We start from the raw sequence: 26,240 nt of genomic DNA, 5'->3' as shown, positions 1-26,240 counted from the left end.
GACTGTACTCCTTGCTCCCATTGTCTAGAAGCTAGCCAATTTCCACTTAGTTATCAGGATCCATCACTCCAGCCAATGGATTACCTCCTGTGTTTGCCTTTTGCTTCAGTAGTGTAAGGAAATGGTCAAGTGGTAGTCTCATAGTCTATCATGGCAAAACTATTGTTGCATCTCCTGATGGAAGCACTCTCCTCTTGGAGGCTGAGGTCACTAAACCAGCAGAAGACAGAGTTTCCAGGTAAGGAAGGAAAAATTCTGAGAGTAGGTGGTAATATAAAAAGAGCTACTCTTACTGCCGTAACTAGATTCGAATTATCTCGGCTATGAGAAAGACAGCAACATATAATGGTCTCTGACTCAAAACATATCATTTAAGACAGAATCTCATTTTCCAGGGTATTGTCTTCCAGCTAAGATCATAATTGAGTCTTCAGTAAGCCATTTCGCCATTCAGTTATGCCAGCTGCTTCCAGGTGATGGTATATGTGGTAAGCCTTGTTAATTCTATTGGCATGGTCCATTGCTGCACTTCCTTTGCTGTGAAATGAGTTCCCTAATCAAACACAATGCTGAGTAGAGCGCACTGATGGGAGATAGGGCATTTTGTGAGTTCACAGATAGTAGTTTTGGCAGAAGCATTATAAGCAGTAAAGGCAAATTCATTTCCAAAATATGTGATTATTCCAATTAAGATGAATCTTTGCTCCCTCTACAATGGAAGAAGTCCAATGTAATCAACCTGCCACCAGATGGCTGATTCATTACCCCTGGGAAGGGTGCCATATCAGGTACTCAGTGTTGTTCTCTGCTCTTGAAAGATTAACCAGTTGGCAGTGGTGCTGGCAAGGTAAACTTTGGATAGGGGAATTCCAAGTTGTTGAGCACATGCATAGTCTCCATCCCTACCACTACGGCCACTTTGTGCATAAGCCCACTGAACAAGCACCTGCTGGCTGGGCAAATAGATGCTGACTGATATCCACAGAGTGTGCCATTTTGTCCACCTGATTATTAGGAGTCTCCTCAGCAACGGATACATTTAATGTAGCAGATACACTTCATAGTTTGTATACATTCAGTTAAGTCCTTGCAGATATCTGTTTCCCACACTTCCTTGTTGCCTATTTTTCAATGTCATTCTTTCCAAGTCACAGACTATCTATACAAATCATTAGCCAGGCCCATTCTGGTCATCTCTTGCTCCAGACATGCTGGGTAACAAATGTATTGTTTGAATTATGCCCACCTGGAGGAGTTTCCTTCACCACTGCCCTTCTGGGTGCCTAAGTAGGGCTGGGATAGCAACCTGTGCTGCAGAAGATGGATTCTAGAGAGGCCTTCCACGCTGCAGGAGCCTGTCAGGGAAGCATGCTGGAACCAGAAAGTAAACCCTTTCCTATTTCAATGCCTCTCTAGCATTCTCTGTGGACAGAACTTACCATTGTGGTAGGTAGACCTACCTACCACATAGAGAATGCTGAGAGAAGTAGTAGAAGACTATTTTAAGGGGTCAGATCCATCTATACAGAACAAGAATGAAAAGTGAATTTGGAACTGAGAGGCGATTAATAAATTACAGCACAGGTACTATAGAGCTGGCTAGCTTAGGTCAAAAAACTACTCTGTCAATCACCGTGGCTATTGCAGCTCCCATTTGGTCTCTCATTAGACTGGGGATAGGCAGAGAAGAAAAGTAGTTCTCCCAAAATAAGAGGGAGAAGCACTTTCCCCAAAAGAAGAGAGGCGTTCTGGGCTAACAAAACAAAAATGTTCCCTACACTTCACCCTTTGACTGCTCAGTGCATGCATGAACACACACACACACACACACACACACACACACACACCCTGGTTTCTCCATATCTAGTCCCTCCCTAGTGAGAGGAGACAACTCAGTCACATCCCGATATTGAATCCAGCCTCAAATTCAGGATCTTTAAGTACTGTCAATCTTGATGAGGTCCAGATGTGGCTAAATAATGAATAATGAATTTTTCCCCAGAGCACAAATGTATGTTAAAGGTGTGGGGGCTGGGGGGCACTAGATAACAAAAACTAATGAGAAAACAGAAATAGGAAAAGCAACATACAATGGTTGTGAGCATATACCATATCCTGCTGGACAAAAGTAAGAAGAGTAAGAAGGACTTCACTTCTACAACAAAGAATCAAGATCTCTGTCAGCCAAGCAAAGTGTCAAGATTTTCCTTGTCTCAAAGATCCTGCCTTAGAGGTGTAGTGAAAGGAATCCTGGTGGCCATTAGGTAGCCATCTTTCTACAAGGAATGGAGACTGGGACGTTGCCTTTAAGACAGCACAACAGTAGGTACCTTTTGCCAGGCTGAGGTGGAATTTCTGGCAATACCTTAGAATTTCACTTGGCTGCCAGTCAGCACCATTTGGGGAAATCCATTAGCTTGTTATCAGAAATCTCACTAAGACTTGAAGTTCAAATATAGACCCTGCCCTTCCTGTTTTAATCTCTTGAAAACTAGCCTGGCAGATCCATGAAATCTCCCTGGATAATGGCTTTTGTCATAGGCTCTCCAAGGGTGAGGAAGAGAACAGGCTGGGATTATGAAGCTAGGTTATCGTATTGGATGCCAGCCCTTAAGTTGTATACCACTCAACTGGTATAATGGGAGGAATTACCTTTTTCTATTGATAAGGAAGCATAGCAGAAGATATTTGGGAAGAATTCTGAGGAATGAAGCATCCATGACTCCATTGCTAATTCCTACTTAATGTATTAACTTATGGACGGCAGAAAATTTCGTTATTTCACTTGGCAGAGTAGATATTAAACCTCTAGCGAAAGAGCTCCTCAACAATGCTTTGTAAATTACATCTCACTATTGATGGTTTCTTTCAGAAAGGCCATGCTGAGTTAGTTTATCTCACGGCACTGAAGCAAAAAGTAGCCAACATATTTCAAGAGCCTGTTTGTTTGTTTTGTTTTGTTTTTGCCAATTTCCCTAAAGTTAGAGCCTTACTGGGCATAACAAATAATCCACCAGTGTCTTTCAAAGTGTCTAGGGTGAAGAATCAATTTTTGGATGATTTTTAATTATCAACCCATTGCAGACAAATATTTTCATAAATACAAAACTGCATGCTTAGATAGCCCTGTGATGTCAAATTATTAAAAGTTTCCAAATCCTCCTCTCAATTTCTATATCTATTTCATTGTTGACTAGTAGAGCTTGCAGACTGGCTTTGGTCTGTACATCACATTTTTAGTAGCACCGATAAAACCAATAAAACTTGCTACTTTCCAAGCCTGGGATGGATGACTCCTCACTGTCCCCACCTCCTTTACTAAGCCAATTCTACATTTTAGGGTTGTGATGGTTAATACTGAGTGTCAACTCGATTAGATTGAAGGATACAAAGTATTGATCCTGGGTATGTCTGTGAGGGTGTTGCCAAAGAAAATTAACATTTGAGTCAGTGGGATGGGAAAGGTAGACTCACCTTTAATTTGAGTGGGCACCATCTAATCAGCTGCCAGTATGGCCAGGATATAAAAAGCAGGCAGAAAAACCTGAAAAGGCTAGACTGTCTTATAGACTGCATCTCCCAGCCTACATCTTTCTCCCATGCTGGATGCTTCCTTGAATATCGAACTCCAGGTTCTTCAGCTTTGGGACTCAGACTGGCTTCCTTGCTCCTCAGCTTGCAGACAGCCTATTGTGGGACCTTGTGATCATGTGAGTTAACTACTACTTAATAAACTCCCATATATATATTTTATTAAGTAGTAGATATATACATATATAACAGGATATATCTATCTATCCTATTAGGATATCCTATATGTATCTATCCTAATAGGATAGATAGATATATCCTATTACTTCTGTCCCTCTAGAAAACCTTAATACAAGGGTCAGCAATCATAATTCCCTATTTCTAGGTAATCAATTTCTGTACTGATCAATAGTTTTGGATAAGAACATATACTGCATATTCTAACTTTACAATGCATTGTCTCCTAGCTGGCACGGGAATAATGGGTCACATTATAAGAGTGGTGAAGCCGATGGCCTTTGGTTAGAAGAATGGTGTATGGGATAATGTGATAGGTCTATTATTATTATTTTGTATAAATTTAGAAGTACAAGTGCAGTTTTGATGCATACATTGCGTAGTGGTTGAAATCTGGGCTTTTAGTGTTAACCATCACCCGAATAGTATAATAGGTCTGTAATTAATAGGGAATAGTGCTTGCAGCAAAACCAAACCCAATTCCGGAATGAGGAACTAGTGTAGGAAAGCAAACTATTGGCTGATCCATGACAAAAGGGAGTCTAAAGTAATTGACATTCCTGCTTCTAGGTATTTGGCTGGTCCCCTTGAAAGAGAATGCCTCCTAACTACCTTAGAACTGGTCGCCATTGCTGTAACGTTGACTTTTCAGCAGTGGCAGTAGCCGCTGGAATACACTGTTTCCCCTGCCGTTTCCTTGGTAAATCATGTTACTTTCCAGCCTAAAACCCCACTTTCCCTAGCACTTGGAAGAAAGTCCAAACTCCTTCCACGGTCTACAAGGCACTGAAAGTTCAAGACCTTGATTTCCCTCCAATTTCAATGGCTGTCATTCTTCCGTTGCTCTGTTTCCTGATGCCCTAGCCACACTAATACCCCAGCACAGCAAGTACTCAGCATATCTTGTTCCCTCTGCCTGGAACACTTTATATACCTCCTTCCCACTCCCATCCCTTTTAGAAATTGGCTGAGACGTTACCTCCTAAAAGTCCTCTCCCCACCACCACACAGCCATTACTTTCTAACCCAGCCTCTTGTTCACTTTTTTCATTAAACCTGACCCAACTATAATTACTATACCTTGAAAAATAAAGTAGTACAGAAATGAAAACAAACTCCATCATTCTACAGAGCTTTCAAATGCTCAGATATGTTTCTGAACACTCAGAGGGGAAAGCAAAAAATCAAGAGGCATCCTTGGAGATCTTGTAAATAACAAAATACCCAAATGGTTGCCTACTGCCAAAACCCCAAGAATTCAGCCCACGTCTTCTCTTTTAAAAAGGCAGTGGCATTTTCATTTTTTCATCTGATTCCCACCAATCAGAGGCCAGGTACCCATGAACCCCGCTCGGCGTGGTCTTTTAATAATTAAATCAGGGCTGCCATTGACCTCAACTAACGCCAGAGGCTTCTGACTGCAGCCGAGCACTGGTGGAGAGGCCGATGCCGGCCTGAGAGTGGGAAGCGTGGGGCTGGGAGCCAGGGGCTTCCGCGCGGCGTGGCGTGGCCCTCTCAGGGCCGTTACGCGATTTTCGCTCCCGCGGACAGCGCCTCTCAGACCACCCCCGAGGGACCCCGAGGACGCACTCGGGCCCCAGCGCGACGGTTCAAACGGGCCCGTGTGCGCCCCCGGGGTCCGCCGGCCCCTGCAGCGCTACCTGGGCGCAGAGCTGCGGAGGGTCTCCGTTCCTAGACGTCCTCCTACCCCGGGCGGCCTGAGTCCTCGCCAGCATCCGCCCTCTCCCACCTCCCATCCTTCCTGGAGCCGCCTCTCGGTTCCCGAGGGACAGTCCCGACCGCAAACCCACGTAGAGTAAGGAATGTGGAAGGAACAGGCGACAGAAGTGGCATACGCTCCTGCGTTATCCCTCCGTCTCGCCACACCTTGTGCCTCCATCTCTCCCCGTTTCCTTCCCTCTGTCTGTCATCTGTCATCCCCTGTCGCTCTAAGACCAGGATTCCAGTTCGCCTAGTGAGGAATCTCACTAGGGGAATTTATCGCAGCATCATAAATTAACGGGTTCATTTTGACTGAAAAAGCGAAGGAGTTTTTTCAGGCAGAAGACAAGTCTCGTCTGTTCGGTAAGGACTAGCTTTACCAATTATATAATGGGGGGTGGGGAGAACCTTTTGTATAAATTTAATGAGCTAATGAGAAAGTTCTACGGTTTTGACAAAAAAGTCCACCTAAATATTCGGTTGTATGCCAGAAATTACTACACATGTTTAGATATCAACTAAAAATATACAAGGGATTCATGGTGTTTTCAGAACCCTTTCAAGCTGTTCTTAAACAAAAAAGTCTAGTCCGATGCCCATTAGCACCGCCCCCATCCCACCTCTCACCCCACGCCGCGCCCAGCGGGGTGGGCAGGAGCGGCCTGATTTGGGGACCAGGAAGGAGGAAGGAAGGGTGGGGGCGGGGGACGGGGAAAGTGACGGGAGCAGTGAGAGCCGGAAATGAGTGGCTAGCGAGGCACCCAGGAGCGCCCTGTCCGGCGGCGCTCTAGCCCACGCGCGCTGTCTCTATGCTACCCAGCGTCTAGTCTATTTATTGTCGCGGGGAAGCGGCGGCCGCCTCGCACCCGGAACAACAAAGCAAGGAAGACGGAGTCCGAGCCTCGGGGGCTCCTAGCAACGGGCCGGGGCGGGAGTTCCATGGAGACTGGGGAGCGCGCCCGTCTCATCCTCATCCTTGTCCTGCAGCTTCTCCTTCGCATCCGACGCAACCGGCAGCAGCGCTGCCGCCGCGTCCTCAGCCACCGCTCCCTCTTCCCACGGTAACCCCCTAGGCGACCCTGGACTTGGGGAGCGCGGGCGGCTGAGCGGCCTGAGCACCGGGTGTGGGGCGTCTGGCGCGGGGTGGGCATGTGCGGAGCCCGGGCCAGACTTGGGGTGGGATGTGTTGGGGGCGGGCGACTGGAGGGCAGCCGCTGAGGTGGGGAAAACCGGTCCGGTGGCCGAGGGAGGGCTCAGTTCTGAAAAGGACCGGGCGATATTTGGCGATCTTGTTAGGGATAACGGGTTGGGGGTGGGGCGTCCGTACCTGGGAGCGTTATCGAACCTAGTGTAGGATAAAAAAAGACGGGTTATCTTTCGTTTAAGCCACCACTGGGAAAGACAGGGAAGGGAGATTCCTCATCTGTCTCTGGAGCCATCACCCAGGGGAAGAGGGACCGTGCAAAGATGCTAGGGGTCCGTTGCTTCTCAGAAAACTTACAGCGGCCTCTCTAGTAGCTCCCCAAAAGCGGCTTCGTCGGTTTCTGGTTCTGGCAATGCCGGCAGCCCCGCTTTGTTTTATTATTATTTTTGACCAAAATTAGGATTGATGGAGAAGGATCTAGAACTGAAGAACAGAAATTGAATTGTGGGTAGGGCTAAGCAGGGATGAGAGTCGGGATAAGTGATAAAAATAGCCAATAAAAGCCCTAAAAGTAAATCTAATAGGGCATGAGGGCTTAAAAAGAAAATCTCTCCTGCCGAGATGTGCATCTGCAGGCTCTGTCAATGTGCTCACTGCAATAAGACTCAAACTGCAGTCAGTCCACATCTGTGAGCTCTCTGACTGCATCTGTCACCTGCAGTTCCAAAGCGACACTGGCAGTAAGTGCATGAGCTTCTGTATGTAGGGTTTAGAACAGTGCCTTAAAACTGTGACTCAAGAAAAGGGAGTAAGCTTGGTGGTTTGTGCGTGTGTGTGTGTAAGCAATGTGGATTCTCTGGGAAAATTTAAAAGGAGACATAAAAGAAGATTCAGCTATCCTGGCATAATTTCGCAGTCTCTTTGAGAAAATGGCAGTTCATTCCAATTGAGAAGTGACTGTTAACACTGTCTGGCTGAAAGACTTATTCACAGTTTGGTATGCCCAGTGAAATACCAGTTTATGTTATCTCTTTAGTCTTACATCACAAGCTGCTTAATGGTTTTATACTTTTCAGAATCAATTTGGGTGAGTAAATGATGTTTTCCTGTAGCACAATGAAAAGGCCACATATACATACAAAGTTCTTTATGTAAAGTTGAAGATTAAAGATGAAAATAAAATTGATAAATCATAGGAGCAATTAGGTCAACCACAGCTTCTGTTTGTCCCCCACCTCTTTTGTTAAACCTGACTTCTCTTAAGCAAAAAGGTGTCATCCTTTCCCCAGCCTCCTCTTTGCATACCCTCTGCCCTCAAAATCAGTATCAGAAACTAGTGACCTACTGCTGTGTGCCCTTGATTGGGTTGACTTATTCCTGAATGAGGGCTAGCCAGAATATAGTTTTAACTCAGGCGTTTTCATCTAAGCTTTTAATATGGAATTGAGGTCCAGTGTCTGTTAAAGGAATTTCATTCATGTGTAAAGAATTGGACAGGATGGAAAGTGTGAACGCTGGGAAACTTAAGTTGCATTTTAAGACTCTAAGAAGAAAAAGATAGATTAATGAATCAAAGACTGTTACTTAATCTTTGTAGCAGTTCTGTGAAAGATATGCTGAGATAACCATACTTGAGGCTGCGGATGTTGAGTCCTGGGATTATCTTTGTGCATATGAGACTTGACGAAGTGTCCCTCAACCTTAGGGCTGCCATCAGACTCACTTGACCTAGACCTTGTTTGCCGTTGTCTGTCTCTTCATTGTTTGAGTGAGGGTCAAGCCCTAGCTTCCACCTTTATGAGCAATCCAGTGTCTGCTTTCCCTGCCCTCCTACGCCCCAATACTCCCAACTTTGGTGGTGGTTTAGTTACTCTCTTTTCTTAATCATGTCCCAATCAAAAATGATTTTTTATGCTGTATCATTTCTGTTTCTTATGGCATTTTCAACGTGTCTTTCGCCTGCATATGCGTTTCATTAATGTGATTTTATCTGTTGCATTTTCCTTCTGTACCCCTCCTCTTTATTTGGAAAATTGGAGTTGTCAGGTTGAATGTTCTGTATTCATTCTGAATAACTGTTGGTTGTGAATACAACAGGTTAAGAGCCTGTGCTGAAACTCAAGAGCTTATATTAAAATAAGGTATATTAAAATTTTTGAACTTAGCAGAATGGAAGACGTTAGAAGTCCAAATGGTAATACTGTAATTGTAGACAGTCACTTTTAAAAGAAGTATTGCAGAGCCTGTTGTGTGTTTTAAATTGAACCTTAGATTTTCATGATTCTTATTCTAAAAAAATTATTCTTAAAATCAATCTTGACTGAAATTATATTCTGCCAAATTTGAGGGAACTACTTACACTGATTTCCCCAAGTTATTCTTAACATAGAAAATTGTCACATCAACATTTTTGTGGATGAACACATATAGAATGCAGAATTTGCTATGAAGTAGAACAAATACTTATGAAACGTATAGCTGAATGTATTTGGAGAGAGTTAGTTCTTCTCGTGGACGTGGCACATTATTTAAAAATCAGAAAATATTGTATAATCTAGTTGAGTGAACATGAGGACTGGTTTTAGATGAAGGGGACCAGTAATAACCTAGGTGATTGATTTCCTTGTGTTTCATCATAGACCATGTGATGAAATTATTGCTATAAAATACAGACATTGCAGCTGATTTTTAGAAGAATTTATAGTAGAATGTTTCCACATTGTCTCTGAGTTAAAATCTCTGGTGTTTTCAAATTTTAGCTGTATTGTGACATTCAAACTAATAAAGATTCCCTGAAACTTACATCCATTTTGTTGCACCTTCTGTATGCCTGATGTCATGTCAGGTGTGCAAAGCTGGATGAAAGAGGTATTTCCCTTCAGGTGCTTTTTGTGCACTTGCAGATGGCACAGAAATGTCCTATGTGTGTAACAAAACGTGACACACACAGATATGAATTTTGAATTATTACATACTGCCTGGTACTGTCGTTGTTGGTGAATGGACTTCATCATACCTGCTAAATTAGAAGTTTCTTGAGGATCAGGAGTATGAGTTGCCATCATATTGTATGTTCCTGCCCTGTGTGTGTATTTTGAAGATTATGTTGTTAGTAGAAGGAGATACATGTTTGTTTATTTCACTTCAAGAGCTTAGCTAGTGTATGAAGGGAACCTTTTTGAAATCTAATTCTTGATGCCTAAAATTTCAACTTTGTATTCTGGCTGTGGGCATGCAAATTATAAGCAATGACACTTTCTCAAGTATGATTAGAGCCTCCTTCTAACCAATTCAAACAATAAAGATAATGATGGACTCCCTTCACTTGAGTAGACACGATATTTGCTCTTGTCACGTGACTACCACTTTGGGAAATTTCAAAAGGATGAGAGACAGTATACATATCTAAGGTTTTTCCAGGCTATGTAGACAGATTTGATTTTTGTATTATTAACCAGTCAGTCTTTTCTTTAGAAGACAGATGGAGTTTGTGTGTTTGTATAGTTGCGAAAAAGCAAGATTCCGGAAGTATGTCTTTAGTGGAAAGGAATCAGGTCACATCAGAAATTCTACTCATCTGTGACTAAAGGGGGATAAAGTTGAGAATTTGGTTTAAATGGCTGGTTTTGTGGGTTGAAGCATGCTGCTATGGATCCCATTAAATGTTAAAAAAAAAAAAATTTCAATAGGGTGATTTCTGGGGCAGTTCAGATGTGCCTGTATGTGGGAGTCAATAATGAAACTGTTTAAAATTTCACCAAAAAGTACAGCACAGAAGATTGGCTGTTGGTTACTTTTACCATCCATTAATAAAAAAAATACTGAAAACCAGATTTTTGAACTGGTTTTAAGGACAGAGTTTTCTTAGGACATATGTGGATGACTTCAGCATTGAATTGTGCTTAGCACAAGATAGACATCTGTGTGTAGACATTGGCCCACGGTATGTTTTGGTTTTTTTAACTCACTAGATAGGACTTAAGTCTTAAAAGCAGTAAAAAAATGTGTTACTATTAATAAAATGGTTCCAAAGAATCAGGTGTTAACATTCCTGCTCCTGATAAATTACAAGTATTTTCATTGTGAGACGAGTTTTGATGAGAATCACTTACTTTTCCTTGAGATTGGGGTTGGTACAACACTTAAAGAGTACGGACTCTGGGTGCAGGCTGCCTGTGTTCAGCATCATGGCTGTGCTTTTAATTAATGGCATGGCCTTAAATATTAAATAGCTTTCTCACTGCCCGGAGGCCCAGTTTCCTCTTCTGTACTAGGGGGTTAATACTACTACTACCTTACAGGGTTGCTGTGAGAATTAAGCATAAAGCACTTAGAACTTTAGTTAAAAGCTTAAAAAAGTGCTAGCAGGTGCTAGTAGCGGTGGCACTGGATAGTATATTAAAGGTGAACTGTAGGACCACTTGGATGCTTTGTTTCTTTGGTTGAGAGGCTTTCTACTAGAGCATTGAAATTCTTTTTATTTCTGATCACTGACTATTGGACTCATCTCTGCTGTTAGGCTTTAGGAGGGGGAAGTACTTTTTTAAGTTTTGAATTGTCACACAGGCATCTGGTTATCACCGATGGCAGATGGACTAAGTAAAGAGAGGCATCTCTGTTTCTTGGAAAAGGAAGGCCAACAAAGCCTGGGCTGGCACCGTGGTGCAGCTATTGAAATACTGTTTCCCTGTGGACTTGACTTGTTTAGCTGTATGATACTTCTGAATAAAAGGAATAGACCCCAATGGTTTCATTTAACAGAATTAGGCTTTCTTTAGAAGGCACCATTTTTTACTTGTATAATCTTAGTTGATGGTAAATTTGAAACTTGTATCAGTGTAAAGCCATGTATTGTGAGCTTTCTGTGCCACTATAAATGTTCTAATAGTAGTTTTTTTTGTAATTTTAGTAGTAGCTAAAATTGCTGCTCTGCTCCAGTAATTCAAGTGGCTCAAGAATGACTTCGTAGGATTGCAAAATTATTTGTCTATGGTAAGGCTAAAAACAAATACTGAAGCTACCTAATCAGGAAAATAATTTGATAATTACAGTTTTGTTTGGGCTGCTGCTGAAATAGCTAACTTTAAAAAGTGAAGACCAAATGTTTTAGTTCAGTTGTGTGGACATTGGAAACTGCTGACTAAAAATAAATGTTTCTGCCTAAACAAAGTGAATTGCAGACTGATCTTTCCTATTCTGGCTAATATCCAGGTCTTGATTTTTAGTTGAAATCTATTTTTATAAAATATATACTATAGAGGTTTATATAAAATTTATTATTAAAAGCATATTTTGCTTTAAATGTACAGGGTAAAGTGTTATATTTCCTTCTTCCATGTTGTGCTGGTTTTATCTGTTTCAGCTGGTTTTTCTAAGCTTCCACACACTAAGGAGATTGGCAAATATGCTTGTATTTAGAGGTGTGACTTTTGTTTTCCTGTTTAAGAGAGGAAATGATCATGAGTGTTGCACCAAATAGATAGAGATATATATTTCCTTTAGTTTTAGATACCCTGAGGACTGTGCTGGGAAATTTTTTTCGTTTGAGACAGACTCTCACTCTGTCACCCAGACTGGAGTGCAGTGGTGGTGTCTCAGCTCATTGCAACTTCCACTTCCCAGGTCCAAGTGATTCTTGTGCCTCAGCCACCCAAGTAGCTGGGATTACAGGCATGCGCCACCACACCTCGCTAATTTTTATATTTTTAGTAGAGGTGGGGTTTCCCCATGTTGACCAGGCTGGCCTCGAACTTCTGGCCTCAGTGATCTGCCTGTCTTGGGCCTCCCAGAGTACTGGGATTATGGGCAATGGGCACAAGCCACCATGTCTGGCCTGTGTTAGGAAATTTTTAGGAAAACAAATTGCCAAGGTTATCAGAACTATAGTCCACAATAAAACCTTGCCTGTTTTGAGACGAAATTCTGTCGAACACATTGTTAATGTTTCTCTAATGTTCTTTCTTTTTGTTGTTGTTGTTGTTGTTTTGTTGTTGTTGTTGTTGTTGTTGTTTTGTCTGTTTTGGAGATGGAGTCTCGCTCTGTTGCCCAGGCTGGAGTGCAGTGGCGTGATCTCGGCTCACTGCAACCTCCATCTTCTGGGTTCAAGCGATTCTCCTGCCTCAGCCTCCTGAGTAGCCGGGATTACAGGCACACACCACCACACCTGGCCAATTTTTTTTTTTTTTTTTTGTATTTTTTGTAGAGATGGGGTTTTACCACATTGACCAGGCTGGTCTTGAACTTCTGACCTCAGGTGGTCCCTCCGCCTCAGCCTCCCAGTGTTGGAATTACAGGCGTGAGCCACTGCACCCGACCACCTAGTGTTCTTTCTGTCACACTCTTTTTCAGGGACAGATGTTGCTGTCTTTCAGATATGAACATAATAAAGTCAATGTGTAACCCAAAAGTGCAAATAGGAAGATGGAGATTTGATTTATGACTGTGGACAGCATTTATAGAGCCTGTTACTGTTTGAAACTCAGTTAATGAACTTGAAGCTTTTGTGGAACAAGAACCACCCCATCCTTTTTAATTTGTCAGATACTTCTGGTGAGCCGCAAGTGTTTTTCCTCTCACCTACTAATGGCTGCAGTGTGTTCCTTGGGCATTTCCAGTGACTTGTGTGCATGTACAACCTAGGAAAGTTGTAATGAGCATACTTTAATTGCTTGTGGGTTGACCACATTCCAGGATCTTTGCTAGTTACAGATTAGGGTGGTTGCAGGGATCACAAACAACCATATTGAAGGCACAATGACTAATTCATTAGACCTTCCTCAACAGAAATTAGCGTGCTAATCTTAAAGGTACTCTGTTCTTTACTCTTCTTTTGTAGGGAGGTGGTAGGGGGAGGCCTTCAGTAAGGGATGCTGAGTGGCTCAACAGATTAAAAGCTATATTGCTAATGGAATCTGTAGGTCCCAGGATAGCAGAGAAAGCCTTTGGCTGACAGCCGTTTTTTTTTTGTTTTGTTTTGTTTTGTTTTGTTTTTTTTAATTTTAAGAAATTCAACACTACTCCTTGGCTGTGACCAGTAATCTTGAAACTTCCACTTCAGTGCGCAGTGCAAAACAACTCGGATAATTATTTAATTTGTCTGTACATTTAGAATATATGCCTCTTGATTTACTCTTTCTAGGCCTTTGGTTTTGGCCTCTTAAAATTAGAAGAGTTTCAAATGCCTGAAGCCATATTCTGAATTTGTTTGTCTTGGTTATATACTTTTACTCTCTCTTTGGGAATAGAGGAAAAATGGCTTTATCATCATACCTTGTTTAACTGAATGGTTGATATCTTGGAAGTGACTGACAGGGTGGCCATTCTCTGATGACCAGCTGTAGTGGAATTAGCTATAGGCTATAGAACATGGGTGAGTTCGAATCCTTGGGGATGAAGTAAAGGAGATAGTAACTTTCAGAGGATGAGAAAAGGGAATATAAAAAATGCTGAAGGTCAGTAGGTGTGTTTCAATTAAAATAATTCTTTTCTTACATCTGAAATATGTTTTTGTATTTGTAAAAGCTCCTGGAACACAGTTGCTCTTCAGGATTTGGGGGTCTGGCCTAAAATGATTAGTAACTTGTTAAGTGTAGGAGCACTAAGTATAACATACCAGAAAGTGAAATAAGGTAAGAATAGGATACTGTTGGAGAACTTGAGTTGGTTGAGGCTACTCAGATTCTTACTGCTGTAGTGAAAGACACATACCTGCCCCCAACCCCACAAACCATTTTCTCAGTTGTTCTTAAGGTATTCATTTAATTCATCAAGTTTTTATTGAGTTTAAGACCAAATGCCAGCAATTGAGCCAAGTTCTAAAGACACGTATTTAAATTAAACAGTTATCTTCAAGGAACTTGGTGTCTGCAAGTTCAGTAAACACTTACAACACCAACAGTACCATTCATTTACTGTGGCCTCTGCAGGGTTGCTCTTCTCCCATTGTTTCATATGGCTGGCTACTTCTTATCCTTCTTATCCTTTAAGATCTCATTTTAAGATTCTTTATTTATTTATTTATTTATTTTTTGAGACAGAGTCGCACTGTGTCACCCATGCTAGAATGCTGTGGTGCGATCTCTGCTCACTGCAACCTCCGCCTCCCGAGTTCAAGCCCCAGGAGGGTAGCTGGGATTACAGGAGCACACCACCATGCCCGGCTAATTTTTGTGTTTAGTGGAGATGGGTTTCACCATGTTGGTCGGGCTGGTCTTGAATTCCTGACCTCGTGTTGCGTGCGCCTTGGCCTCCCAAAGTGCTGGGATTACAGGTGTGAGCCACCACACTCAGCCAAGAATTATTTCTTATCTCTTAAGAAAGTTGAAAGACCTTTCCTGGATCATTCCTCCTGAAGTGTTCTCTTTCGTTATCTCGTTTCCTTTATAACATAGATCACATTCTCTTGATTATTTTGTCAACCTATTTGTTGTCTTTTTCTTCCACTGAAATACAACTGCCATGAGAGTTCCTTGCCTCACCATTTTGTTCTGAGCTGTATTCCCATTGTCTACCCGCAGAGCTTGGTTCATGTGAGTTGCATACGAAATATGCAATTTATGCGTAAAAGTTTCCTAGTTGAAGGAGTGCCTAAAGGACAATTTAGGCAGCTATAAAACCAGGAAACGGTCTGTTACTGGAAGAGGAATTGTGTAAAGCTGAGAATGTTAAGGTGTGTTGGAATTGGAAGGTTAGGTTATATAAGGAAGATGGGGGTGGGAAGTCCACTGCATTCCAAGGCAAGCAGATGAGATTCTGTTTTTCATTCTAAGAGAGCCAAGAGATGCTTCTTCAGATAGGGAGACAATTAGGAAGATAATCCTGGTAGCTATTTGGTAGATGGATTAGAGCATGGAGAATGCAAGCAGAGAGTTCCATTAAAAGCCTGTAGCCATAATGACATGTGAGCTGGCCTAAAGTAAAACATTGTTGCTTTGGGTGCAGAAGAGAAGCTAGATTAAAAGTTAACTGAGCAGAGGAGAAGAATGAGAGATGAAGGATGATTCTGAAATTTCTGGTTCAGGTGAGCGAGTGTTAATTGTGGCTCACTCCATTCACAAAATTACAAGGAGATAGAGCAAGATTTTTTGAGGTGCTTAATGAGTTTTGTTTGGATGTGTTGATTTTAATAGATATGCCTAATAGATGATTGGGAATATGGATTCAGATATGTGGTAGGTCAGGATTGATGTGGAGCCAGCCACAAGCTCATAGATAGCAACTGAGGTCTGGAAAGTTTAAAGAGGAAAAGGATTTCAGGCAGTGGTTTATAACCTTTAGCAATCTTAAACCCATTGGTAATATGAAAACAATGGCCTGCTCAGGTACACATAGATTAGTGTGCATGCAATTTCAGGGGGTTCCTAACCTCTGGAACCTATTTTTGAGCTTTTCAGGGTCTGGCATGGATTTCAGTTAAGAACTTCTGACTTGAGGAACAGACATTTGAGATGGGGAGAGAATTCAGTAAAGCTTCCTCAGAAGCCAGGGATAGGACATGGCAAGGGAGCAGTTGAAGAATCAGAGGTTCCCAGTGCTTTATGCTCTAGAGTAGGAGGGAGTTTCAAGTGTGCCATTGAATTCAGCAATGAGCCATTCATTTGTAACATTTTGTACTGTGTAGAGGCAGAAGACAGATTATGCCGGTTTAGAGCATGAAATGGAGTTTGGGAAACAAGGGATGGTAAACAGAGTGTAGAAGTCTTAATGTTCTCTGATAAACAGTACTGATAGAAGAATAGAGCCCTTTTTAAGGACTTACAGAAAGGGAAATTCTATTATTCTATTTGCCTATGATGGTGTTTCAACCCAGTAGTTCTCAACCGACTACCCATTAGAAACATCTTGGAAATGTTTTCAAAATTAGGGCCCTGTCAAGGTCAGTTAAATCTGTATCTGTGAGGTTTGAGCATCTTCATGGTTATTATCTTGTTTCTGTTGTTTTGTCTTTTTGTCTTTTTATTTATTTGTGTAAGGCATAGTCTCACTCTGTAGCCCAGACTGGAGTGCAGTGGTGTGATCATAACTCACTGCAGCCTTGACCTCCCAGGCTCAATCCTCTTGCCTCAGCCTCCTGAGTAGCTGGGCCTATAGGCACACACCACCACATTTGGCTAATTTTTGTGTTTTTTTGCTGAGACAGAGTCTCCCCGTGTTGCTCAGTCTGGTCTCTAACTCCTGGGCTCAAGCAACCTGCCCACCTTGGCTTCCTAAAGTGCTGGGATTACAGGCATGAGTCCACCAGGCCTGGCCTTGTCTTTTTCTTAATAGTTAAGAACTGGCGGGGTGTGGTGGTTCACGCCTGTAATCCCAGCGTTTGGGGAGGCTAAGGCGGGTGGATCACAAGGTCAGGAGATCGAGACCATCCTGGCTAACATGGTGAAACCCCGCCTCTACTAAAAATACCAAAAAAAAAAAAAAATTAGCCGGGCATGGTGGCGGGCACCTATAGTCCCAACTACTTGGGAGGCTGAGGCAGGAGAATGGCGTGAACCCGGGAGGCGGAGGTTGCACTGAGCCGAGATAGCGCCACTGTACTCCAGCCTGGGCGACAGAGCGAGACTCCGTCTCAAAAAAAAAAAAAAAAAACCAATGTTCCGATCAGAAAACTTCCTTATCACTCTTGTGTGTTCTGTGTAAGAACTCATTCTTTTACTTGTATATTATCATCAAATTTCTCACCCTCCTGTTGTGCTAGTGTTCTTAACTTCCTCACAGACCATAATTTCAGGTTTTAAAAATGTATAGCTTTCTTCTGATCTCTAGCCAAGTTCTCTGTGTTTATCTTTTTTGAGTGACGTACCCTTCAAGCAGTTACTCAGATCTGACAAGTTCTGAGTAAAATAACAAATTCCTAATGGTTCTTACATGTGGAAAGAGTGTTCATTATGTAATCATATTTGTTTTGTTTAAGTATATTTTGTACTGTTTTTTAAACCAGAAATGTTTGAACTCTGTTTTTTTTTGTTGTTTTTTTGTTTTTTTTTTTTTTTGAGACAGAGTCTCACTCTGTCACCCAGGCTGGAGTGCAGTGGCACCATTTCGGCTCACTGCAAGCTCCGTCTCCTGGGTTCACGCCATTCTCCCGCCTCAGCCTCCCAAGTAGCTGGGACTGCAGGCACCCGCCACCACTCCTGGCTAATTTTTTGTATTTTTAGTAGAGACGGAGTTTCACCATGTTAGCCAGGATGGTCTCGATCTCCTGACCTTGTGATCCGCCCGCCTTGGCCTCCCAAAGTGCTGGGATTATAGACGTGAGCCACCACGCCCGGCTGAACTCTGTTTTATTTTCCCAAGTAGCTAATTTCATAATCTGACCTTCCTTTTCTTAAAATGGCATTTGTGTATGACATAGACCTTAAACGGGTTGTCTATGCTAGAGCATTCTATATGAGGAGTAACCCTGTAAAAACAGTTGAAACTATCAAAAGAGGAAGTTTCACTTGTGTATTTTCCCCATGCAGTACTTTCTCTTGATTAAATTCTTGATGAGTTATCAGTGCTTCAAGTTTGAGCCCTGCATTCACACCCTTGAAATAAATCAGAATATAGAGAAGCTTGATCTTGATGCCTGCCAATTCTGACGCCAACTTATGAGAAGATTTATTCAGTCATTTAGCTACCATAGTGAATTAACATTTACATTTGCAAATTAAAATAATCTTTTAAAAATTAGGCAGTTTCGTTAGCATTAATTTAATGGCTACATTAGTCTTACAGATTTATAGTCACTTATAGGTAGCTTAGGACAAATATCAAGCTTCTCTGTAAAGAGATGAAACTTTTTAGCTTTTGAAATTATAGTCCATAATATGGGAAGTAGGGACACATATAAGACCTGCTCAAGAAAGCAAATACCTTACAATTTAAATGAAGTGAACAGCATAAACTTGTATCACAGTTTAATATCCAAATCCATTATGCTTCTAATTTTCCTGCTTTTTTGCAGGCACCTAATGAAGTAAAATTTAGTGTAATATCTATTTCATAACATATAGTAGATTTGGTCAATCTTTTCCTGTTTCCTTCACCACCTTCCCTGTTCCCACTCCCCTCAGCACCACCAAAAAAGAATGCCATGATCAACAGCTATTTGCTTTGATTTGATGGTTTTGTTATTGTTGGAGTTTTGTGTTTTTTTTTTTAATTCATTGCTAAATTTAGTGCTTTTTTCAGTACTCATTTCACTTAACAGATACATCAAAGTTGTATTCTTTATTTTTACCACTTGCTTTTAAACTTGAAGGAATATGATTTGTTTTTGTGTTGCAAAGCTTGAGGACTGCAGTGAGTAGCTAGAAATCCTTTCCATTTGTGAACGTTTCTCCGTCCATAGACGATGAAGAAAGGAGATACAATAATAGTAACAATAAAAACAGCTACATTTGAATGCTTATCGTGTGCAAGTACTGTGCCAAGCACTTTATATGAAATTTAATTTTCACAACACTGTGATGGGTTCTGTTTATCTGCATTATTTTACAGAGGAGGATATTGAGGCACAAAGGTGTTAACTTACCCACAGTCATATGACTAATAAGTGGTAGAGTCTAGATTTAACCCAGGCATTCTGCTGAGCTCTTCAACTTGAGAGGGAGACAGAAAGAGAATACAGAGAGTGTGTGTGTGCCTGTGTGTGTGTGTGTGTGTCGTGTGGGTGTGTGAGTAAACATTGCTTTTTAATAACCTCAAGCTTACAGTTAAACTCCGCAGACATTTTACTGAATGTATATGGTGCATTGGGAACTGTGCCTAGGCTGGGGTACAGAAATAAGATCTGATTATGCATCTGAGGAGCTTATTGTCTACCAAGGAGACTACAAATAGGAAAGATTTCACCGTAGTTTGTAGTGTGGAAAACTGCTGTGATAGAAGTATGTATAGTAACATTACCATTGACCAAATGGGACTTAGAATAGGGACACTCTAGGTTAGTATTGAGGATCAGATTTCTGAGTTCCTTTGATTTTTAAATTTCACCCATGATGGTTTTAATTACCTTTTGTACTAGGATTTCCAAATTTTCATTTCCAGTCTTAACCTAGACCTGTCCTGAGCAATGGACTTTTAGCTAATTAACTGCTCCGTATCTCCTCTTGGATGTCTCACAAGTTCCTTCAGTTCAAAATGTCCAAAACAGAATTGTTAACCCCTCCTACTTTTCTCATCTGCCCTGCAAGCCTGCCCTTTCTCCAGTGTTTACTATCTTAGTAAATAGGCCACAAACCTGCAGTCATTCTCCATCTCCCTTTTTTCCATCTCCATATCAATCACAAAATTCTGTTCACTCTATCTCCTAAAACTATCTCTCTTCTGTCTGCTACTTTGCATTTTCAAACAGTACTACTACTGTGTTCCTGTTGTCATCTTGCCTGGACTGCTGTGCTAGACCCCCTTACCCATTCTTCTCTTTCAGTCCATCCTCCCATTGCAGAGTGGTAGTGATAGATTTTTATAATGCAAATATGTGATGTCAGTCTTGCTTCTCTTTTAGCTAACCATTACTTTTGAGATAAACATGAAAATTCTGAACATGGCATAGAAGGCATGATTTGACCCCTCCCTGCATCTCTACCTAGTCTTATGCCACTTTCCTTTTCACTTTTCCTACCGTAACCATGCTGATTCTTTCTTCAGGCCTGAGCAGTTCATACTCTTAACTCAGCTGAGAACATCTGCTGTTTCCTGAACCAAGTCTGTTCACTACCAAGTCCCTATCCCCTAGTATGGGTCTTAATGCTTAGATTTCCAGTTCATTGTTATAGAATTGATTGAATGAAGGTGATGCTGAGCTGTAGAACAAGTGGGAGTGGATCACATGTAGAAGTGGGCATAAATCATTTTCAGCAGAATGAGTTAGATTAAGCGGGCAAAAGGTGAATATTCTTTATATATTAGAGCTTCCATAAATCAACAAGAAATCTTAGAAGGAAAATGAACGGAAGATAGGAGGCAGCTAACAAAGAAATACAAATGGTTAGTAATATAGTCATGCATCACTTAATGACAAGGATGTGTTCTGAGAAGTGAGTTTTTTGTCATCACATGAACATCATAGAGTATGCTTATATAAACCCAGATGGTAGAATCTACACACCTAGGCTATATGGTATAGCCTATTGCTTGTAGGCAGTGAACCTATACAGCATGTTTCTTTACTGAGTACTGTAGGCAGTTGTAACATAATGGTAAGTATTGGGGTATCTAAACATAGAAAAGGTGTAGTAGAATACAGTATTTTAATACTGTGGACCACAGTTGTATATGGGTCTGTTATTGACCAAAACATTGTTAGGCAGCACATGACTAACTGTATTTGAAAAATTCACCCTCATTAGTATTCAGGGAAAATCAGTTAATTCAGTATTGCTGCTTTTCATATCTCAGGTTGTCCAAGATTTTTATAAAATCCTTTGGTGACTAGGTAAGACAGTGTGTGCATATGATCCCAATCATGTTTCATATGCACAGATAAATATATGGATTTAGAGCTTAGAACCATGTGCTTATATGAGCATAGGAAAAAAGCAGTTATCACTGTTAGGATTATGGGTGATACTTTCTTTTTCTTTTTCTTTTCTTTTTTTTTTGTTTTTTTTTTTTTGTTTTTTTTGAGACAGAGTCTCGCTTTGTCACTAGGCTGGAGTGTAGTGACGCAATCTCCGCTCACTGCAGCCTCCGTCTCCCGGGTTCAAGTGATTCTCCTGCCTCAGCCTCCCGAGTAGCTGGGACTACAGGCGCTTGCCACCACGCCCAGCTAATTTTTGTATTTTTAGTAGAGACGGGGTTTCATGGCGTTAGCCAGGATGGTCTCGATCTCTTGACCTCATGATCCACCTGGCCAGGTGACTATTTGAGTATTTCTTATGTAATCAGAAAATGACATGCTGTCTTCCTTAAATCTTGTATATTTGGACAATTTATCTGAAATATTAAGAAGTCTTATCCAAAATAAAACTTGCTTTTGTATAACAAGGAATCAAATGCCAAATTTCTCATCTTTGAGTTTAAATTTCCAAATGTAAGGTTGTAGTCAGTAAAATACACTTTTTTACTTTATCCACAATAGTATATTAGTTAATATTATTGTTAGCATTGACTAATACATTACTTTAATAGCGCATATCAAAATTTGTGAGTTTTTTTTCTTCAAAACAATCATGAGAGGTAAATGGTATTGTGTTTTACAAATGAGAACACGAGCAGTTCAGAACTAGTCCACTGTCGTGTAGCTTCCATTACAATTCATGTCTACTGTCTTAGCATCCAAGTGTTTTTGTTTTGTTTTGTTTTGTTTCTTTTGAGGCAGAGTCTCACTCTGTCGCCCAGGCTGGAGTGCAGTGGCACAATCTGCTCACTGCAACCTCCACCTCTTGGGCTCAAGCAATTCTCTTCCCTCAGCCTCCCCAGTAGCTACTACAGGCACCCACCACCATGCCTGGCTAATTTTTGTATTTTTAGTAAAGACGAGGTTTCACCAGGTTGGTCTCGAACTCCTGACCTCAAATGATCCACCCATTTTGACCTCCCAGAATGCTGAGATTATAGCCGTGAGCCACCATGCCCAGCCAGCATCCAGGTTTTCTTACTTTATAGATATATTTTGGTATTCGTCAAAACAGTGAAAATATTAACTAGGCTACTGTTTAAACATTATTAAGATGAGATAGGTTTTCAATATAAGATATATCTTCTTATATTGCAAAATATTTCATTTTTTCGACCAGAACTTTTTCATGAGAGCGTAAACCATTGAACTTATCTTTTCTTAAGCAGTCATTCAGAAAATCAGTATCATTTAAATCTTTCCCCATCATATTTTAAACACCATTACAAATAATGTCATTGACTAAAGCATAAAATACCCTTTTTTTTTTTTTTTTTTAGTAAATAGATGCTGGCAACCTCAGAGTTGTTGACTAATTTCCATTAAAAAAACAGTACCTTGTAGCTTTCTTAATGTAGATTTTTTTTAACCATAATTCACTTTGATACAAAATTATTCACATGAATGCTACCTGCTTAACAGTCTTCAGACTGAGTATCTTGATTGAGTCTCATAGATAGTAAGTAGACATATGTAATGAAGATACTTCAACTTTCTGTTTAACTTAATGTAATGATGGTTTTTGTACATCAAATACTTTTGCTTTCACTTAAGCATTTGTTAAGTGTTTTACGGGTGGTATAGTATACAGTCTTTTTCTTTGGAAGATACAAGGTTTTTTTATGGCCAGGCAAACTGTTTGTAAAGTTTTCTTCATGTGGCTAGACTACAAAAATGCCAACCCTGTGGACTGACTCCTAAAGTATAAGCTCTTGGGCCAAACACAAAAATGTCCTCATGATAGAATGTCATCCTGCCCAACAAGTTCAAGGTTTTCAACTGTTAGACCTTAGTGCATCTAACTCTCTCCCATTACTGCCCCTTTGAACACAAATGCATGCTGAAGGGAAAGTGGGGAGTTCAGAATTGATGATAATTTATCTAAACTAACAGAATACTTCTAGAATTAAAATGGAAATTTACTGTATAATTCCTACTTTTGTCTAGAATGTATCTTCATCTAATATGTTAGACTCCTGGGATTTTAGAATTAGATGGGAATCTTAAAAACCATCAGTCTAGTCTCATCTTTCATCTAATGGAAGACTTGTTTTGTGCCACTCCTAACTGTTGGTTAATTATCTAGCCCTACCTTCCCTTTTTGGACACGTATCTTCTGGAGAGCCCACCACTTTGCAGTGTAAGTGTGTGGTTTTTTTGTGTGGCTTCATGAGATTTTTCTTGTGACCTCAATTGACTCTGTCAATTTTCTTTTTTCTTCAGTTATTTGAGAACAACTACTCTTTTTCCATTCTTATGCTAAATGTCCTAAGATTTTCTTCACATAGCTCACTGTTTTTATATCTCACACCATCGTACTTTCCTTTGGATATTTGGAAATAATATCTTTAATAATTTGATAAATTCTGGATATTGCAGATATTTTAATAGCAAAGGCTATTACTTTCTTTGATCTGGACGCTCTTATCTAACCTAGGTTTATGTGAGTATGTGTTTGTTTAAGTAGTACAGTACATTTTGAACCCCATGTTGTCTTAACCTTTTATTAAATAAAGTCCTAATCTTAAACAGCTGTTAGAAATTATTATGGAAACTTGTAGGCAGAAGTGTGGAGAGACTAGTGTAATAAACACTCATATATCTGTCACCAAGGTTTTATTATTATTATTATTATTATTATTATTATTTTGTTTTATTTTTTTAAGACAGCGTCTCACTCTGTTACCCAGGCTGGAATGCCGTGGCGCCATCATAGCTCATTGTAGCCTCAACCTCCCAGATTCAATCCACCTCAGTTTCCCAAGTAGCTGGAACCACAGGCGTGCACCACCATACCTGGCTAATTTTAAAATTTGTTGTAGAAATTGAGTCTCTCTGTGTTACCCAGGCTGGTTTTTTATTTTTTAATTGACACATGATTGTACATATTGTACATATTTATGAGGTACAAATTTTTTGGATAGTGATCAAATCAGGGTAGGGCGTCTATCACCTCATGCATTTATCATTTCTTTGTGGCAAGAACAGTCAAAAGCCTGTCTTCCAGCTATTTTATGATATACAAGACTTACTGTTCACTATAGTCACCCTACTGTGCAATAGAACACCATATCTTATTCCTCCTATCCAACTGTAAATTTATATCCATTGACCAACCTCCCTTTATTCTCATCCTCTTCTCCTCAGTCTCTCTTAATCACTCTTCTACTTTTTGCTTCTATAACACCTTCTTTTTTTTTTGTTTTGTTTTTTTTTTTTTTAAGATTCCACATATGAGTGAGATCATGAGGAATTTGTCTTTCTGTGTCTGGCTTGGTTTAACATCATGTCCTCCAGGTTCACTAATGTCACAAATGACAAGATTTCATTATTTCTTACAGCTGATTATTCACATTTTTATCCATTCTTCCATTGTTGGACACTGAGATTGATTCTGTATCCTGGCTATTATTATAAGTAGTGCTGCAGTAAATAGCAAAGTGCAGAAATCTCTTCAACATCCTGATTTCATTTTCTTTGGATATGTGTTTAGTAGTGGGATTGCTGGATCATGTGGTAGTTCTATTTTTAATTTTCTGAGGAACCTCTATACTGTTTTCTATAGTGGCTGTATGAGTTTACTATCCTACCAACAGTGTGTAAAGTATTCCCTTCACATCCTCATCAATACATAGGTGTTTTTGTTGTTGTTGTTGTTGTTTTTGTAATAGCCATTCTACCTGGAGTGAGGTGGTATCTCATTGTGGTTTTGATTTGCGGTTTCCTTATGATAAGTGATGTTGAACATTTTTTCATATACCTGTTGGCCATTGGTGTATCTTCGTTTGAGAAATGTCTGTTAAGGTGTTTTGCTTATTTTTTAATCAGATTATTTGTTTCTTTTGCTGAGTTGGTTGAATTTCTTACATATATTCTGGATATAATCTCTTATCAGATATATAATTTGCACATACTTTCTCCTGTTCTGTGGGTTGGCTTTTCACCCTGTTAATAGTTTCCTATGCTGTGCAAAAGCTTTTTAGTTTGATGTAATCTCTGTCATCTTGATCTAATAATCGTTAAGAGGTGAAGCAGTAATACAGCATTTTTTGGTCCTAAAATACTATGATAACTACCATCCAAGTCTGTGCTGTATCTTAGAATAGATTATCCAAATTTGTTTGATGGCAAGATTCCAGACATCAAGAATCTTCTGAAATTGTATCTCAATGTATTTGTTACTGAGTTCAAACAGTGAAAGATTTTAAAGTTAAATTGCAGATATGACATTCCCCCAAGTATTTGAGTGTACATCTCTAAAAAAAGTCTGTCTACATAACCACTCTGTTTTCTCTTCTAAAAAATTAACAGTAATTTCATAATTTCATGTCACTCAAATCTATTCAGATCCACTCAAATCACTCAAATTTCTCTCAAATATCTTTTATACTGATTTGTTAAAACCAGGATCCAATCAAGGACCATGTTATACAGACATTTTGTCATTTTAATTAAAAATGTGGGTCTTACATTTATCAGTGATAAATTTTATTTTCTTGGTAGTTCCTCTTTGGGCTTGTCCGGTAATCAGCAAACTTTTTCTTAAAGGGCCAGAGAGTAAATATTTTAGGCTTGCGGTTCATTTGGTTCTTGTCACAACTACTCAGTTGTGCTGCATAGTCATTATGGAAACACATGGGCATGGCTGTGTTCCAATAAAACTTTTGCAAAACAGGGAAAACAGGCACTGGCCCATTGGCTGTAGTGTGCTGACCCTTGCCTAACCCATTATGATCTTGGTGTTTCCCCCCGCCCCCCGTAACTGTTCTCAAGTTTTGCATCAGTTCATTAAATAATACAATTAATATTCAACTATTGGTGAATCCGTCTGTCAGTAATAGCCACCATTTAATGAACACATACTGTATGCTATATAGTTGGCATAGATAATAATATTTAATCCTTAAAAGCACCCTGGGAGGTACAGGTGATATTTTCACCAATTTATAGATGAGAAAATGAAGATTTAGAGAGCAGTTAAGTAAGTGGCCCAGTGTCACATAA

The 26,240-nt window shown here is 40.3% G+C and overlaps 1 protein-coding gene across 2 annotated transcripts in view; it reads left to right on the top strand.

Annotated features, from left to right (window-relative positions):
- Nucleotides 1-5,146: 5,146 nt before the first annotated feature.
- TBPL1 (TATA-box binding protein like 1) overlaps nt 5,147-26,240 on the top strand; it is a 35,711-nt gene continuing 14,617 nt past the window's right edge. The window contains exon 1 of one of the 2 annotated variants that reach the window (XM_050788016.1): nt 5,147-5,853. The gene's annotated coding sequence lies outside the window, so the exon portion shown is untranslated. Of the gene's footprint in view, nt 5,854-6,290; nt 6,552-26,240 lie in introns of those variants that run through there. The other variant, XM_050788015.1, reaches the window with a different exon arrangement.

The sequence above is a fragment of the Macaca thibetana genome, chromosome 4 (genome assembly GCF_024542745.1).
Source record: "Macaca thibetana thibetana isolate TM-01 chromosome 4, ASM2454274v1, whole genome shotgun sequence".
Lineage (NCBI taxonomy): Eukaryota > Metazoa > Chordata > Mammalia > Primates > Cercopithecidae > Macaca > Macaca thibetana.
This window is presented reverse-complemented; position numbering and strand designations above follow the sequence as displayed.